General features: G+C 41.3%; 1 protein-coding gene and 1 long non-coding RNA gene across 5 annotated transcripts in view; one reads left to right on the top strand and one right to left on the bottom strand.

Annotated features, from left to right (window-relative positions):
- Positions 1-8,559: 8,559 nt before the first annotated feature.
- Positions 8,560-10,806, bottom strand: LOC145516579 (uncharacterized). The gene is made up of 2 exons (XR_014061512.1): positions 10,697-10,806; positions 8,560-10,051 (listed from the first exon to the last, which is right to left on the bottom strand). It is a non-coding gene; the product is annotated as an uncharacterized LOC145516579 (long non-coding RNA).
- Positions 10,807-10,905: 99 nt separating this feature from the next.
- ANKRD55 (ankyrin repeat domain 55) overlaps positions 10,906-15,653 on the top strand; it is a 250,275-nt gene continuing 245,527 nt past the window's right edge. For 2 of the 4 annotated variants that reach the window (XM_081517903.1, XM_081517902.1), the window contains exon 1: positions 10,917-11,029. The gene's annotated coding sequence lies outside the window, so the exon portion shown is untranslated. Of the gene's footprint in view, positions 11,030-15,653 lie in introns of all 4 variants that reach the window. The other 2 variants (XM_081517907.1, XR_014061486.1) reach the window with 2 other exon arrangements.

Genomic DNA, 15,653 nt, shown 5'->3' with positions numbered 1-15,653 from the left:
AGGTTTTCCTTCTTTATTGGGACTATAATCTCATGAACAAGCTAAGCCCCATTCCAGTTGCTCTAAATGTGTTATGTATCAAGCAGAGGATTTATAGTACAGACTAGGAGCTTGCAAACCCTTCAGAAATGATATATGACAACTTTCCATCTGACCTTCTTTTAGCGAAAATGCCTCTAATTTTTTCTTCCTTTTTTCCATTCTTTTTTTTTTTTTCAATTGTAGAGTCTGATGCCTAATTCAATGTTCTTTCCCTTTGTGTATAGTTATGTGCTACTCTAGGGGGCATGGATATATTTAATTAGTTCAATGAGTAAATCTAGAGAAACACCATCTTATTTTGGCAAAAGAAGAAAGGTGAGAATGACAGTGAATCCTAAGGATAGTGATGCGAAGAGGGGCTGCAGGGAAGGTTAGATTTACCATGTGATACCATATCTAAGGAATTTAGTTCTAGACACAGAGTTCCTTCTTTGGGCATACTTGCTAGAGTCTCCACTAGAATAGTTGTAGACATTACTGGGCATCAATCTTCTAAATTCTAGAGATATATGGAAAGATCAGATGAATTCAGAAAAATATCCACTAAAACCATGAAATCCCAAGAGGGATAAGGACTGAGTGTGAGAAAACATTTCTAGTTGTACAAATTTAGATAGTCAAGGAAAAAGAAAGAATGAAACTGCTTTAAAGATCTGATAACGTTAAGTGCTTTGGAAAGAGGATTAAGATATATCTTAAGATTTTAAAGTCCCCAGAGCTAGTAGATAATAAAGGGAAGAATGAGTTGACAGTGACCATCAAGGCATATTTCACCTTTCAATTGCAATCTCTAGCTCCCAGGAATGCGTCTCACAGAAACTACATAGCTCTCTGGTTTTGAAATGATGCAAACAATGGCCTAGAAAGACATTCCTGAGAAACAGACAATAACCGCTCATCAGATAAGACGAGGAGCCCAAAGCCCAGGATGGTGTTTTAGTTGTGCAATCTACTTTCCTGTGAAACTAAATTGGGGGATAAGGGGTAGGTTAGAGGCAACAATGAAAAGAACTCTTTGTCTGTAGAGAGGCCACCTGCCTAAGCTCTCACATCAGAATGCCATGGTCCAGACTTCCCTGGTGGTCCAGTAGTTAAAAATCCACCTGCCAATTCAGGGGACAGAGGTTCAGTCCCTGGTCTGGGAAGATTCCACGTGTCTTGGTGCAACTAAGCCCATGTGCACCGGAACTACTGAGCCCATGTACCCTAGAGCTCGTGTACCACAAAAAGAGAAGCCCCAGCAGTGAGGAGTCTGCCCCCCTCAACTAGAGAGTAGCTCCTGCTCAGACCTTGTGCAGCAACAAAGACCCAGTGCAGCTAAAAAATAGACAAATACAATTTTAGAAAGTAAAGCTGTAAAAAGAATGCCATGGTCCAGTGAATGTTCCTCTCTCTATTACGTGACCAAGGTTCATCAATTTCTGAGCTTACTTTTCTCCTTGGTAAATGTGGATTCTGATTATAGTTCTTGTCTCAGTTTTGTTGGGTGATTGCATTCTGTCAGCAACTCAGAACATGCTGAGTGAGTACTCAGTAACAGTTATTAGTTAATATTGATGCAGCTGCTGCCACCACTCAATCGGATATTTTTAATCAACATTTCATTACTATGGGCTTGAGAAGAGTCAGCAGAAGAGTAAATCAGAGTGGCACAGTGACTGAAGGGCGTCAAGGGCTCTCCAATAGTGCACTGCTGGCAGAGGTCCACAGCGAGCCAGCCACGGGTGAAAGACAATTGACCTCCATCACTGAAGAATCGTTCCTGGTCAGAGACCCCAGTGTAAGGAGTCAGGCTACAGGGGAAGGGTCTCATCCATGGAGAGACTAAGAAGGATGACTGACTTCACCCTACACCCCCTCGCTGTCTTTTGTAATCAAAACAGCAGCAGCAACTTTCTTGGAAGGATATGATGTGGATCCTTTGTGGGCAGAGCATTCTGGATCAGAGAATCCTGTGGACTGAGGGTGATTCTAAGTGAACAAAGAAATCACAGGATTCTAAGACATGATTACTCCAAAATAAACCAATATTGCCAAACATACTGAGGTTGCTTAAAGGAATCCAACTTAGAATACAAACATGTTCCTCTTCTAGGAGCAGCAGCCTATAATTCAAAAAGGGAAACGATCTTCAGTATTATTTCTTTGTCTTCATCTTGGGGTTAAAACTCTGTGTGGTGTTAGGAACCATCAATAGTTAAACCTACTGCACCTTCTCAAGCTCTTTTTATGCCCAAACTGAGGTTATCTATTCAGGTCTCACACTGTTCTTCCCCTCAGTCTTGGCTCATGCTCCTCCTCTACCTACAAAGTCCCTCTGTTTTGTCACCATAAGTCAATATCCAACCCATCCTTGTCCAAATCACAGACACTTTATCCCCAAAGTGTAACCTGGTACACCAGCTGACCCCTGTGCCCTCCAAGTTTTTCATCTGTATCTCTTTCATGGAATTCACTTTTGCCTTGGTATTATAATTATTTGACTAAATAGAAAATGCAGCTTCCCTCCTACACTATAAACTCACTAAAATCAAAGTTCACCTCTGATATATCTGTAACTTAACTCACTGAATGTTTATTAAATACCTGCTGTGTGTCAGGTGTTTAGTTGGTGCTTTGCCTCCTTCATAAGATCTATTAGTTCCTGGAATATGGTTACTAAATAAATGATCAAATGAGATAATTGACCAGTCTTAGACTCTTTCCTTTGACCTTTTTTTCTGTTTACCTTCCAGATAGTCCCTATGAAAAATCGGTCCTACAGTAGAACACACACACACACACACACACACACACACACACACACACACACACACACACACACACACACATACATGCACTACTATACCACGCCTTACTCTAATTAGAGGAGTGATACCATAGTTTGGGGACTACCCTAGTAGTCCAGCGGTTAAGACTCTGCACTTCTAATGCAGGGGGTGCCAGTTCCATCCCTGGTTTGGGAATTAAGATCCCGTATGCCATGGGGCATGGCCAGAAAATTAAGGCTTCCCAATTGGCACAGTGGTAAAAAATCCTCCTGCCAATGCATGAGACACAAGAAACTCAGGTTCAGTCCCTGGGCTGGGAAGATCCTCTGGAGAAGGAAACAGCAACCCACCCCAGTATTCTTGCAGGGAAAATTCCGTGGACAGAGGAGCCTGGCAGGATACAGTCCATGGGGTAGAAAAGAGTCAGATGAGACTGAGCACAAGCACTGTGGAACACATCATAGTTTAATTGGTTGCAGCCCAAAGATGAACAAGATCTGCTAAAACAGAAGCTACATTCTAGCCACATTAAAAGGGTATTTTTATGTCCTTTTACTAAAGGGTATTACTTTGTTGTTGCCTCTCCAACTAAACTATAAGCTCCTTTCAGGTACAAAGTAACTTATACCTTTCGATCTGATGTCTTGTATATAGCAGGAACTCAGTAATCTTGTGTGTGTGGGGGTGGGGGGGTGGGTGTGTGTATGCATGGCAAATTTGAATTTGTATTATGCAGTAATTTTACACCATAAGACATTCACTATGTTCTTAAAAAACTGGAAATAGGACATTTGGGGAGCTTAACTCAGTTCTGTCATAGATCTCTTAAAGTAATTAGTGTTGGTCCTTTGGCTGATTTCAGGTTGATTTTAAGAAAAAAATTAATTCAGATGTTTTAGGACTCCCACAGTAATGAAGCTTTATAGAGCTTAAACATTGAAAGTAGTTAGGTAGACCTCTTCAAAAGAAAATTACGCTTGTTCCTATGTTTGATGCCTCTCCATAAGGTCTCAATTTTTCATTTTTAAAAAAGATGATGCCATGAAAATCCAAAGCAGTTGAAATGAATTATGAGTCCTTTTGGAGTAGGGGAAGGGAAAATAATTGTTCCCCAGGGATACATTTTTTTAAGTTCCTCTTTCTATTTGAAATGCTTCCTGACTTGACAGCTTGCAAGAATTGCACAATAGCATGGGTTTGTGATTCTGCAGAAGACCAGTTCTGCAGCACAGGGGAAGAACATTTCTTGCAAATTAGAAAATTATTTGGTTCTGTTGCTGACCCTGCTCAGGACTTGCTCAATGACTTGCAAGTGCTAGTTCTTCTTGCTCTCTCTTTCCAATGTTTCTGTGCATGGACATGGGTAAAATATAGTGTATAAAATTACTGATGCTAATTACAAGGTTTGGGAGTCCTTAATATTACTAGAGACACATCATAATCCAGGTGCTTGTTAATCAATAAATTCAACCTGTGATACCAAGTTAGACTTCCAGAGTTGTCAAGTTATCATTTTTAAAAAGTTAAAAGCATATCTCTTATACAAATATACAAATTGTGACCATCTTTTTATTTATTAAAATTGTTAATGATAGAAGTAGAGAGATGACAAAGCTGACCCAAAGAGGAATATGAGAGCCAACATGTGGAAAGGAAAACTCTGAAATAAGATCGCAAATTTAGACATCTAACTGGTTAATGTCCAATGAGGCAACAAAGCCATAGCCATGGGAGTTATCTTTCTTTCCAAAAACCATTTGCAATGTATCAGTTTTCTATAACATCTAATTTTATAGAGTCTGGGCCCTAATTATTATGACAGACAGTGTTACCTTTCCCAAGGGTGTAGGATGACTCTTAACCAAGCGTATTAAAAAGACACACAGAAGTCTTTTTTATTTATTTTTAACAACTGGGTAATTTTTCTTGATGAATATTAGAGAAAGATGCAAGAATGCACAGACTTTCCTAGCAAGAGCCCTGTTTTTCTTTTTTTATTAAGGTGAGTTAGCTGGCAGTCTTTTTTCATGGTTGAGACTCTTCATTAATACAATAAAAATAGGAAAACTTTGTTAAGATTTCCCTTACTTCACAGGAGCTGCCTCAATGTAGATATTAACACAAAGTCAACCAGCCTAAAATTAAACAGGAAACTGAACCCAGCCACCCTTACAGCCCCATGCTCTTCCAGATGTCCCGCCAGTGACATCGCTCACTATTATCTGGAGCCCTGCCTCACGAGCACATGCCCTCCCCAGCGTTTCTTCGTCTATTCATATCCCCAGCACAGCAGGCTTCAGGGACTCCAGCCTCTCCTTTAAGGACCCAGTCAGCCCGTTTCTTCTGAATTACCCAACTTACCCTCACTGCATATCTTGACCCTGTTTTGCTGTTCTCTCTCATTCTATGGCTGCATTAAAATGGCAACCTGCTCTAGTATTCTTGCCTGGGAAATCCCATGGACAGAGGAGCCTGGTGGGCTACAGTCTGCAGGGTCGCAGAAAGTCAGACACAACTGAGCAACTAAACAACAATTATACTGTATTATGGCTAGTATGATAAATCAATACTTATTGACTTGGTATGTTTGGAACACTTTCTTTGTACAAAGCCCAGTTGCGGTCTTTCATCTATTTCTGTATTCACAGGGACTGACCTGATAGTCACAAATATATTCCCAGGAACTTAAATTCTTATAACCTGCTAGTCCTTTCATGATCTGTCAATGAGGCAGAGTACACTGGTCCCTTCAAACTAAAGATCAGATATGAGCCTTTTCTCAAGAGGCTTAAAATAAATAGGACGAAGAAAAATAGAAAAGCCAGAGAGATACACTGACCCACCTTTGTTTTTTTAAAAGTAACCCAATTGTATCTGACTCTTTGCAACCCCATGGACTATACAGTCCATGCAATTCTCCAGGCCAGAATACCAGAGTGAGTAACCATGTCCTTCTCCAGGGGATCTTCCCAACCCAGGGATCGAACCCAGGTCTCCCAAATTGCGGGCAGATTCTTTACCAGCTGAGCCACCAGGGCTTGTCTTTTTAAGCCTGTGCTTAAGAGCATACATTCAAGCCACTGACAGAGAGAAGGTTTAAACCCAGGACATGCTCACAGAGCAGCCAGTAGTCGCTGGCCACAGGGGTGAGCTTTTTTGGGGTGCGCAGCTTCTCACATTCCCTGGGTATGTCTTTGCTCTCTTTGACAACCACTAAGTCTTGTTTTCAAGATGTCAGTCTCAGTTCCTTAAGAAACTTCCAGTGGTTTTCCATCTTGCAAACTCCTGTAGCACTCAGTGCATGGAGCAGCCAGCTGGTCCTTGATGTGCTGTCCACATTCTTTGGGTTGTAGGCATGAATCATAGCTCCTTGTACCATCTTGTACTTCTTTTTGTGCAATAAATCTCACAGCTCCATGTTGGAGCTCAACACAAATTGTTTATTAATTTAAGGCAAGGACTGGAGTATGATATTAGGAAAAAGAAGGATGAGTTTGGGAAAATGGACTGCATAATAATGAAGCAAAGACATGTGAAACCAAGGAGGAGGTTAGGAGTGACTGTGTGAAGTGTTGAGGAAGGGATTCACTGGGAGGGAAAGAGAGTCTCACATAATAGAGAAGAGTGGAAAGGTAGTTTTAAAGGGATCACATGAGCTTGGGAGAAATATTAGAACCCACTCCAGCATTCTTGCCTGGAGAATCCCATGGACAGAGGCAATAGTCCGTGGGATTACAAAGAGTTGGACATGGCTGAGGTACTGAGCATGCTTGCATGCACGTACAGTGTTTGGTACTGTGTTAATGAGCCCTTAGCGGTATTTGATGAAGAAGCAAATGAGTAAGTGAATGAATGAATAAAATTTTCTTTTAATCTACTTCCCTCAAGCTCACTATTTTTTCTATTCTGAGATCTAACATTGTATCTTTTCTACCATGCTCCCTCCTCTTCCTCAACCCCCTTTCTGTTGCTTTAATTCATTTCAATTTTGCTTTCGAGCACGGGTCCCCAACCTCTGGGCCACTGATTAGTACCTCCTGTCAGATCAGCGGTGGCATTAGATTAGTGCACTTGAATCATCCCAAAACAACCACCCCCCACCCCACCCCACCCCTTGCTGATCCATGGAAAAATTGTCTTCCATGAAATCAGACCCTGGTGCCAAAAAGGTTGGGGACCACTGCTTTAGAAGGTGTTATAATCTCTCTCCATGTATTCCTCTACTAGAAAGTCTTCATGACTTGCTGTTAAATGGCATAATAGACAAATTTCACCATGTAAAATTGCATAAGCATGTGGTTTTAACTATTAAAAACAGATTGATTGCTTTTGTTTGGGCTTCCCTTGTGGCTCAGCTGATAAAGAATCTGCCTACAATGCAGGAGACCTGGGTTCGATCCCTGGGTTGGGAAGATCCCCGTGGACTGTATAGTCCATGGGGTCTGAAAGAGTCAGACACAACTGCTTTTCTTTTGGTCTAACTTAATGTGTGTACAGAGTTCTTAGAAAATACTCTCTAGATCCCTCAGAGCTGACCTAAACTGGAATCTGATTAATTATATTGCCTTGGAGGAAAGATGCAGCCAATACATTGATTCCCTTTACACCAAAGATTACTTCAAAATTTAAAAAATTCAAAGTAAATCAGAAAATGTTCCTATTTAGTATAAGAAAAAGATATATTTTTAAAAATCTATAGTTTTTTTAAAATATGAAATTATGAGAGATTTCCATTCCCCCTTCCCCCAAACTTCACTATAGAATTCACACATCTAAACTTCTAGGACAAGATCTATACTTTTAGGAAAAGTTCCAAAATATTTTCAAGCAGGAGTTAAACTACATAAAAATGGGCAAGTGTGAAAATGTCTATGTGATTGTTCGAAAATACGATTCAAAATTTGTGATCCACAGCATGGTGATTTTTTAAAATGGCACAGATGAAGCACATTATTCAGTCAATTAAGGATGTAAAGAGGCCTGCTCCAAATCCTTTGAGCGCCTGTCTATAAAGTTTACATTTTAATTGGTCAAAGTCAGCCTAGTGCACACTTCCAGGCAGCCTGACTGGTGAATTGTCTTTGACGAAGCATTTCCCTAAGCACCTGGAATGATGCAGAGTACATGGGAGGACCTTGATAAAAATCACTGGAAAGCTGAATAAATATGACTCAAACATGGAGAAGCAGTGGAAATAAAATTGCCAGACACTGTATCTAGATTTGGGCAGGCAGTCCCAAACCCTTGCTATGCCGGTGCCTTCTGTGTACATTTATACTCTAGTGTGAATGGTTAACAATTTTTACAAGTGGGTAAATGATTCCCTACCCCACCCTGTAGGATCCTTGAAGTCAGGTCTCCCGCAGTTTCTGCCCCCAGACAGCAGGCCTGAGAGGAGAGCTGGCACCGCTCTGCATGCCAGCTTTGGTTCTGCCACCTGCTCAGCTGTTATTCACCCATCTCAAGTCTCTCCATGGTCCTGTGATGGGGCTGAAAGGAGGCAAGAGTCTAAGAAAAGAAAAGAAAAATTTGTGGGAGAGTGTGGTATAAAATGAGAGGAAGCAAACAGGTCAGGATAGGTGGGCTGAGGGGAAAAATGTTACCTGTGCCATTAACACACAGCAAAATGCAACCCACTCCAGTATTCTTGCCTGGAGAACCCCATGGACAGAGGAGCCTGGCAGGCTACAGTCCATAGGGTCACAAAGAGTAGGACACAACTGAAGCGACTTAGCACAGCACAAAATGGAAGTCTCAATTTTTTATTTTCTCTGTAGTTCAAAAAACACGTTTGGGGAGCAACTGTTCTTCCAGAGGTGAGACGGACAATTCACACTAGAAGATTCTTTCTTAGTGAGATGAGTTTGTGTGTCCTTTTTAAACAAATCTGTTAACACAGTTAGTAATGCAGTCTCGTAGACAGAAAACAATAGCCAGCCACAACAACAAACACATACAAAACCCACCAGCAATGTATTTCCTTCTACCCATCCTTTTAGCCCCTTTGCGTGACAGAGCAGCCAGCTGCCTGGAGGAAAGGACTCTGGGAAGTGGGGACTTCCTCCCTCGGCCCCAAGAATAGCATCATATAGGAGGGGGCAAGAGCTGGGGGTGCTCGCTGTACTTTCCAGCTCTGCACTGCTCATCTGGTCCAGCTCTTTGGCAAAGAGAACGACACCGATGGGGACCTTGCAGTCCCTCGACTCAGCACAAAGCTTTCTTAGATTAGTGCCCAAACTAATTTTTATGACATGTCGTTCCAGTAAGGGGACTGCTGCATTTCACAGATGGGCTTCCCCAGATAGGGGCTGTTGATTGGTCGAGTTGGGATCTGGCTGGATTAGGGAAATTTAAGCTGACAGCTGGTCTTTCTTGCATGAACGCATAAAGCCCTTGTTGTTGGAGGAAGCGATGGGGGCTAGTCAGACCCCCCTGGCCAAATAGAACGGTTGCTCTTTGCAGTGGCCAACACTTCCCAAGCTAAAATGATTTTTTGAAAATAGGATTGTACAAATACAGTTACACTGTACGTGCCCAAATGATCTCAGGTCCTGCCTAAAAGACCAGAGCAGACAAGAAAATAGTGCAATGGAACATGGGGTGGCAATACAGAAACAATCTAAAGAAGCTCACATCTAGTGGAAATGCCAGAAGTCCTAATCACGAGGAACCTGGCTTCCCTGGAGCAGTGAGTCACTCTGTGTCTTCACTAGAAGATTGGTTCACATGATCAGTGGATATTGAGCAGGGATTTAAAAGGTTTATTTGCCCAAGGAAAGACCAGGCAGTGTCGGGCAATAAAAATATTAATACAAGCCTGTGTGTGTATGTGTGTGAACATGTGCCAGGTATTGATTGCATTAAGTGCTTAAGGTGCATTAACTCATCCCATCCTCACAGCCACCCCGTGAGGTGGGTACCATTATTATCTTCTTTTTATGGAGGAGGACACAGGTTTAGAGAGATTAGGTAGCCTGTAGGTTACTCTGAGAGCCTAACCTCCATTAGTAATGGTGTTTTCAGGTCACAATTCATTAAAGATTATAAAATCCATTTAGTGAGTGGCAATAGGCTTTGGGCTTTTCTGGAGGCTCAGTGGTAAAGAATCCACCTGTCAGTGTAGGAGACATGGGTTCAATCCCTAGGTTGGGACGATCCCCTTGGAGGAGAAAATAGCAACTTACTCCAGTATTCTTGCCTGGGAAATCCCATGGACAGAGGAGCCTGGCGGTCTATGTCTATGGGGTCACAAAAAGAGTCAGACATGACTTAGCGGCTAAACAACAACAAACAACAAATTAGGCTTTAGAAAAACAGAATAGAAAAAAATAAGTGCTCTACATACAGTAAAAATAAGAATTGTTTCATTATCCTTTTGATTCAGTTATACATGTGCTTCATGTTGTCAGTTGCAAGATAAAATGTAGTAACCTGATATCTAAACCACAGGTTAGTTTTGCCTGTTTTTGAACTTTGTGTAAATGAAATGATGTAGCATATAATCTTTTGTGTCTTTGTGTCTGGCTTCTTTTACTCAACATTATTTTTGAGAGAACAATCAATGTAGCTGTAGTCTGCTCAGTCTTGTATCTTGTATGTTCACACATAACTTTTTAAACCAGTTTCCTGTGGATGATATTTGGGTTTCCAGTTTTTTAGTATTACAGATAGTATTGCTGTGAACTTTCTAGTATGTGTCTTTTGTTAGACATACATACAATGTACATATCCCCACTGGGTAAATATCAAAGTAGTTGTACCAAATTAAATGTTTTTCTCACAGTGAATTATGGTCAAAAAAATTTGAATGACATTGACTTGTGATTTCTATGGGAAAATGCTTTCTTTGGGGTACGAATACAGAAATGTTTATATATACATACATCTTCCCCAATCCTTTTTTCCTTTCTGCTCCGACCCTCCATCTGTAAACCTGAGCAAGAGTGAGGAGGTGGGCCATGGCGGGCAAGACGGCAGTTTCCAAAACAACTTCAGAGCAGAACAGAAGGAGTGTGCCTGATGTGAAATAGCTGGTTGCCCAGTAACAGGCCCTACTCTCTATGATGAGAAGGAACCCTCTCAACAGCCCTGCGACACTCCCCCGGACTAGACAACCTTTGGCCACAGGACACTAGGGAGACCACCCTGGTTCCCTGGCCACTGCCAAGGTTTCTGAAGCCCACCTGATCACTTGGAGCATTTGCTTCCCTGCAGAGGTAAGACCTTGGGTGGGAGAGAGAGCCATCTACCATTCACCTGGATTGGGTAGGAGAGACAGCTGTCTATAATCCACCTGGAAGTCAGAACAGTAACTGAGTTTTTCATGATATTTGTTAACAGAGTAAAAGAGATACTGAAACTGTAGCCCTAGAGAGAACTGTCATCAGAAAGAGGGAAAGACAGAGGAAACATATGTAACTTACACAGCCCCAGGACTTGTAGTCTGGAGACTGCCTCTCTCTCTGTGTCTTTCTCATGCTGTCAGTAATGAGCCCACAGAACATCCTTCTCTCCCAGAACCATATCCTGCTGGTACAGGGACAGCCTGTGACATGCCTTCTGAAGATCCCGCTCTCACTTCCCTCCCAACAGAAACACCCAGGGTGGACCTGCCTAACCTCGCTAAGTGCCCACACCAAAGGGCAGGCTCTTCTGTGTCCCTGTCTTATGCAGAGTCTTTTTAGTGAGCCCACAGGGAGCTTGAGAAGGAGATGCAGGGCCACTGCGTGTGCTGAGGGCTGCTTCTGTCAGCCTGACTCATCCCAGAGCCAGCCTTTATTCTAGCATCCACAGGAACTCCAAATGTATGCAAGGGATCTGATTCTTCCGCTTCTCCCAGAAACTGCACACCAATCCCTGTCTCCACTATGTTCTGCATTTAGACGCTGCCTCCAGTCACAGAGAGTAGTAATAATACTGCAGGGCAGGGCACATCACCCATAAGATGAAAGTATTTAGAAAGTTGACTTAAGAACAATAGACCCTGGGACTTCCTTGGTGGTCCTGTGGCTAAGACTCCTCATTCCCAATGAAGCGGGGGGGCCCAATTTAATCCCTGTTCAGGGAACTAGATCCCACATGCTGCAACTAAAGATCTCCATGCCACAACTAAGATTGAAGATCCTGCGTGCAGCAACTAAGAGCCAGCACAGTTAAATAAATAAATATATTTTAAAAAATAATAGTAGATCCTAGCCATGTGTGGCATCAAACACTTGAAACATGGCTACTCCAAACTGAGGTGTACTGTAAGTGTAAAATACACAGTGGATGGCAAAGGGTTACATTAAAAATGTCACATATCTCATTAATAATTCTTATGTTGTTACATGTTGAAATAGTAAAATCTGGGATGTGGATTAGTAGCTCAGTCATGTCCGACTCTTTGCATCCCCATGGACTGTAGAATTCTCTCCATGGAATTCTCCAGGCAAGAGTACTGGAGTGGGTAGCCATTCTGTTTTCCAGGGAACTAAAGAAAACATATTATTAAAATTAATTTCATCTATTTTGGTTTACTTTTTAAAATGAAAATGTGGATCATTTTAAATTACCTGTGCCCCATATTATATTCCTTGTAAATAATGCTCCTCTGAAGTCAAACTACTTGGTTTCAAACTAATTGCTTAAATTCTTGGTGTCTCAGTTCCCTCTTCTGAAAATACGAATATTCACATACCTCCCTGATATTACTGTTAGGAATGTGTTCATATACATAGAGTGAGAAAAACAGAGCCTAGCATGAAATAAATATTCCTTCATGTTTTTAATAGTATTCTTCTTCTTCACTTCATTTCTGGTCCTCTATGAGACAAAAACTTGTCAGCTTCAGTAGTTCTTTTCCTACTCTCATCTCCAGGGAAGCCCAGTGTAGACAGCTTCAATCAGCACAGATGGAATCAGTCATCTGCCCTCGGGAGATTCTTATAAGATTAATGATTGTATGCCCAGGAATGCCTGTCCTTTGATACAGATGTCATACACAGGCAGGGTTCATGCTGCCCTTTATGATGAGCAGATCCCGAGTAGATGCTATGATTAGTAGACCCTGACCATACACTTTTGATGAAACCAGATTGTGCCCTAGTCCCCCAACTCAGAGGATGCTGGGAAGAATTTTCCCTGTGGTGTTAACTGTGGTGGTGGAAATACGTCCCCATTTCTAGTTAAAATGATTATTACCAGTGTTTTTAATTTATCAGAATACAGAGGTCTTAAAAAAAGTCATGGTTAAATTTGGAAATAGATATACACATTAAGAAAGAAATTGGAATCCATCTGGAACCTAAGAATATTTAATCTAAATCATGAGCTTACATATAATCGTCTGTTAAGGATTTTCAGCCCCTGAACTGTATATAAGACCCTTGCTTTGGGCTACAATGGTGCCTGTTGTTCTCAACTCATTGAAAAACAAGTTCTGATCTTTTCCTTTTAAAGTATTCTGTTTCCAAATGCTTGTCTTGTTTAAAAAAGAGAGAGAAAAAAAAAGGGGGAAAAAGCATATCCTGGTGCCATGAATTGGAGGCCTCATTTTTTTTTTCAGTAAATGGCACATTATTTACTTTCTAGATGTGTAAATGAGTAATGAGTCCCTGAGAGGAAAGATAGTATTGAAGAACAAACAAATTCCATGGATGAGATCCATAGAATTTTAAAAAATGATTATAAACTATGCTTTCAGCTAATAATAGTAAGGGTTTTGTTGAAGGACAAGAACGCTGAATTGAGTTACACAACTGGGAAGAGAGAAATACATTTCCATAATTCACTTTGAGTTACAGAGGCTTTATTTCTATGTTCTGTTGTTCTGGTTTTGAAAAAAATCAAATTATAAGAAGAATGATTCTGTAAAGGAGGCAAAGTTCTTTTCTATGAGATTTATAAAGCTGAGCTGTTTTTGTTTTTTCCTTCCACTCTGGGCATCACAGATTGCTTCTGTGATCCTGATAAAATATCTCCGGAGGCTTATTATAGTAACAGGCATGGCTGATTAATGTGGTCAGGGGATGTGGTACCTTCCCTGGGCTCCTGAGCCCTTCAGCTCCAGAGCCCTTCCCTGGGCTCCTGAGCAGGACTCACACTTCTGTGCATCTCCTTGGCCATTAAGTACTTATCAGAGATCCAGTTACTTTAGATCTGGGCCAAAAGGCAAATCTAGATGAGGAAATTGAATTGGACACTGTTCTTAAAACTTTAAAAATTAAAAAGTCCATGACAACTCAAAAAATTGTGTCATTTATGCACAGAAAAAAGAAGGCCTAAGGGAAATGAAGATAGATTTGAGGCCTGACTTAAGTGGAGGCAGAGGGTTGAAGAAATGACCTGTTTGGGTCCCATTCAAGCTTATAGCTTTATTATGATCAGTGTAGTACCATTATCTTTACTGATTCTAAGGTATCACCAATATTTAACTTCATTACCCTAGACTCAACTATTTTGCCTCTACAAGAAATGTAACAATGAGTTAGAACATATGAGTCCTTGGTCACATAATGTTAAAATTATATGTGACGTGTAATATTAAATTATAGATGGAAACTATAGAAGCATCATTTCTGCTTTATGATTTTGCAAATCAGAATGTCATTATTTTAGTAAAGTATTAAATAAATAATTTTCAGTATCTCCATTGATAAACTAGAGGATTATATCATCATTGGATTTTTCTGCCTGATGAAACAAGTTACTCACAAGGACTAATGTAATTTTGCAGCAGTCCATAGGGTCTACAGGGCTTCCCAGGTGGCGCTAGCAGTAAAGAACAATGCAGGAGACATAAGAGACATGGGTTGGATGATCCTCTGCGGGAGGGCATGGCAACCCACTCCAGTATTCTTGCCTGGAAAATCCCAAGGACAGAGGAGCCTGGCAGGCTACCGTCCACAGGATCACAAAGAGCTGGACATGACTGCAGCTTCTTAGCATGTACGTATCAGGTAGAGTCTACAGGCCCAGCATTCTATACAGTACTTACTCATCTCTGTCCACCCCAATGCAGAAGGCATGCATATCAAATTTAAGTTGGCACAAAACTGGGAAGGATAATAAGTAAGATAACAAAATCAAGGTTGCTTTTGTTTTCTGAGGGGAAGGGGAATTGCAAAACTATTTTCAACAAATATAAATGTGAAGATGTTTAGCAAGCCACCTTCACAAGTATCTGATGAGGGCACTGTGTTTTGGTTGAGGACAAGCCCAATAATCATGATGCGGCTGAATTAATAAAAGAATACAATTCTAGTGGAGCGGCAAAACTCTCGTGTATCTTGTCCTTTTTGGGCATCAGATTTTGTAAGACACAAACTGAGATATGGTCAAAAGAAAGTGATGAGAATGATATTATATAAGGAACAGAAAGAAGTAGAAAAGAAAGGACTTCTGGGTTGGCAAGAGAGCTGTCTTCAAACATTCCAAAGGGCATTAATTTGCAGAGACTACACATACTAGGTCCCATCTGGGAGAATGTGTGCTTTATTAAAGCAAATATTAACAGGAACACAGAAGGTTTCCAACAACATCTTCTGCATTTCCTTTACTAGTGTTCCAACCTTCTAGGTGGGCTTCCCAGGTGGCTTAGTGGTTAGAATCCACCTGCCGCTGCAGGAGACGCAGGAGACTTGAGTTTGATCCCTAGGTCAAGAAGATCCCCTGGAGAAGGAAATGGCAACCTGCTCCAGTATTATTTTTGGGAAAATCCCATGGACAGAGGAGCCTGGCAGGCTACAGGCCTTGGGGTCACAAAGAGTCAGACATGACTGAGCATGCACACACAGCCTTCTAGATAGCCACATCTGTCCCTGGAGGATTGTAAGCCTTGGAAAGACAGGGGTCTTTCTG

Source organism: Giraffa tippelskirchi, chromosome 8 (genome assembly GCF_054371585.1).
Source record: "Giraffa tippelskirchi isolate mGirTip1 chromosome 8, T2T-mGirTip1v1.2.pri, whole genome shotgun sequence".
NCBI classification, from domain to species: Eukaryota; Metazoa; Chordata; class Mammalia; order Artiodactyla; family Giraffidae; genus Giraffa; species Giraffa tippelskirchi.
Note: the sequence above shows the minus strand (reverse complement) of the source record. Positions and strands in the feature narration are given on the sequence as shown.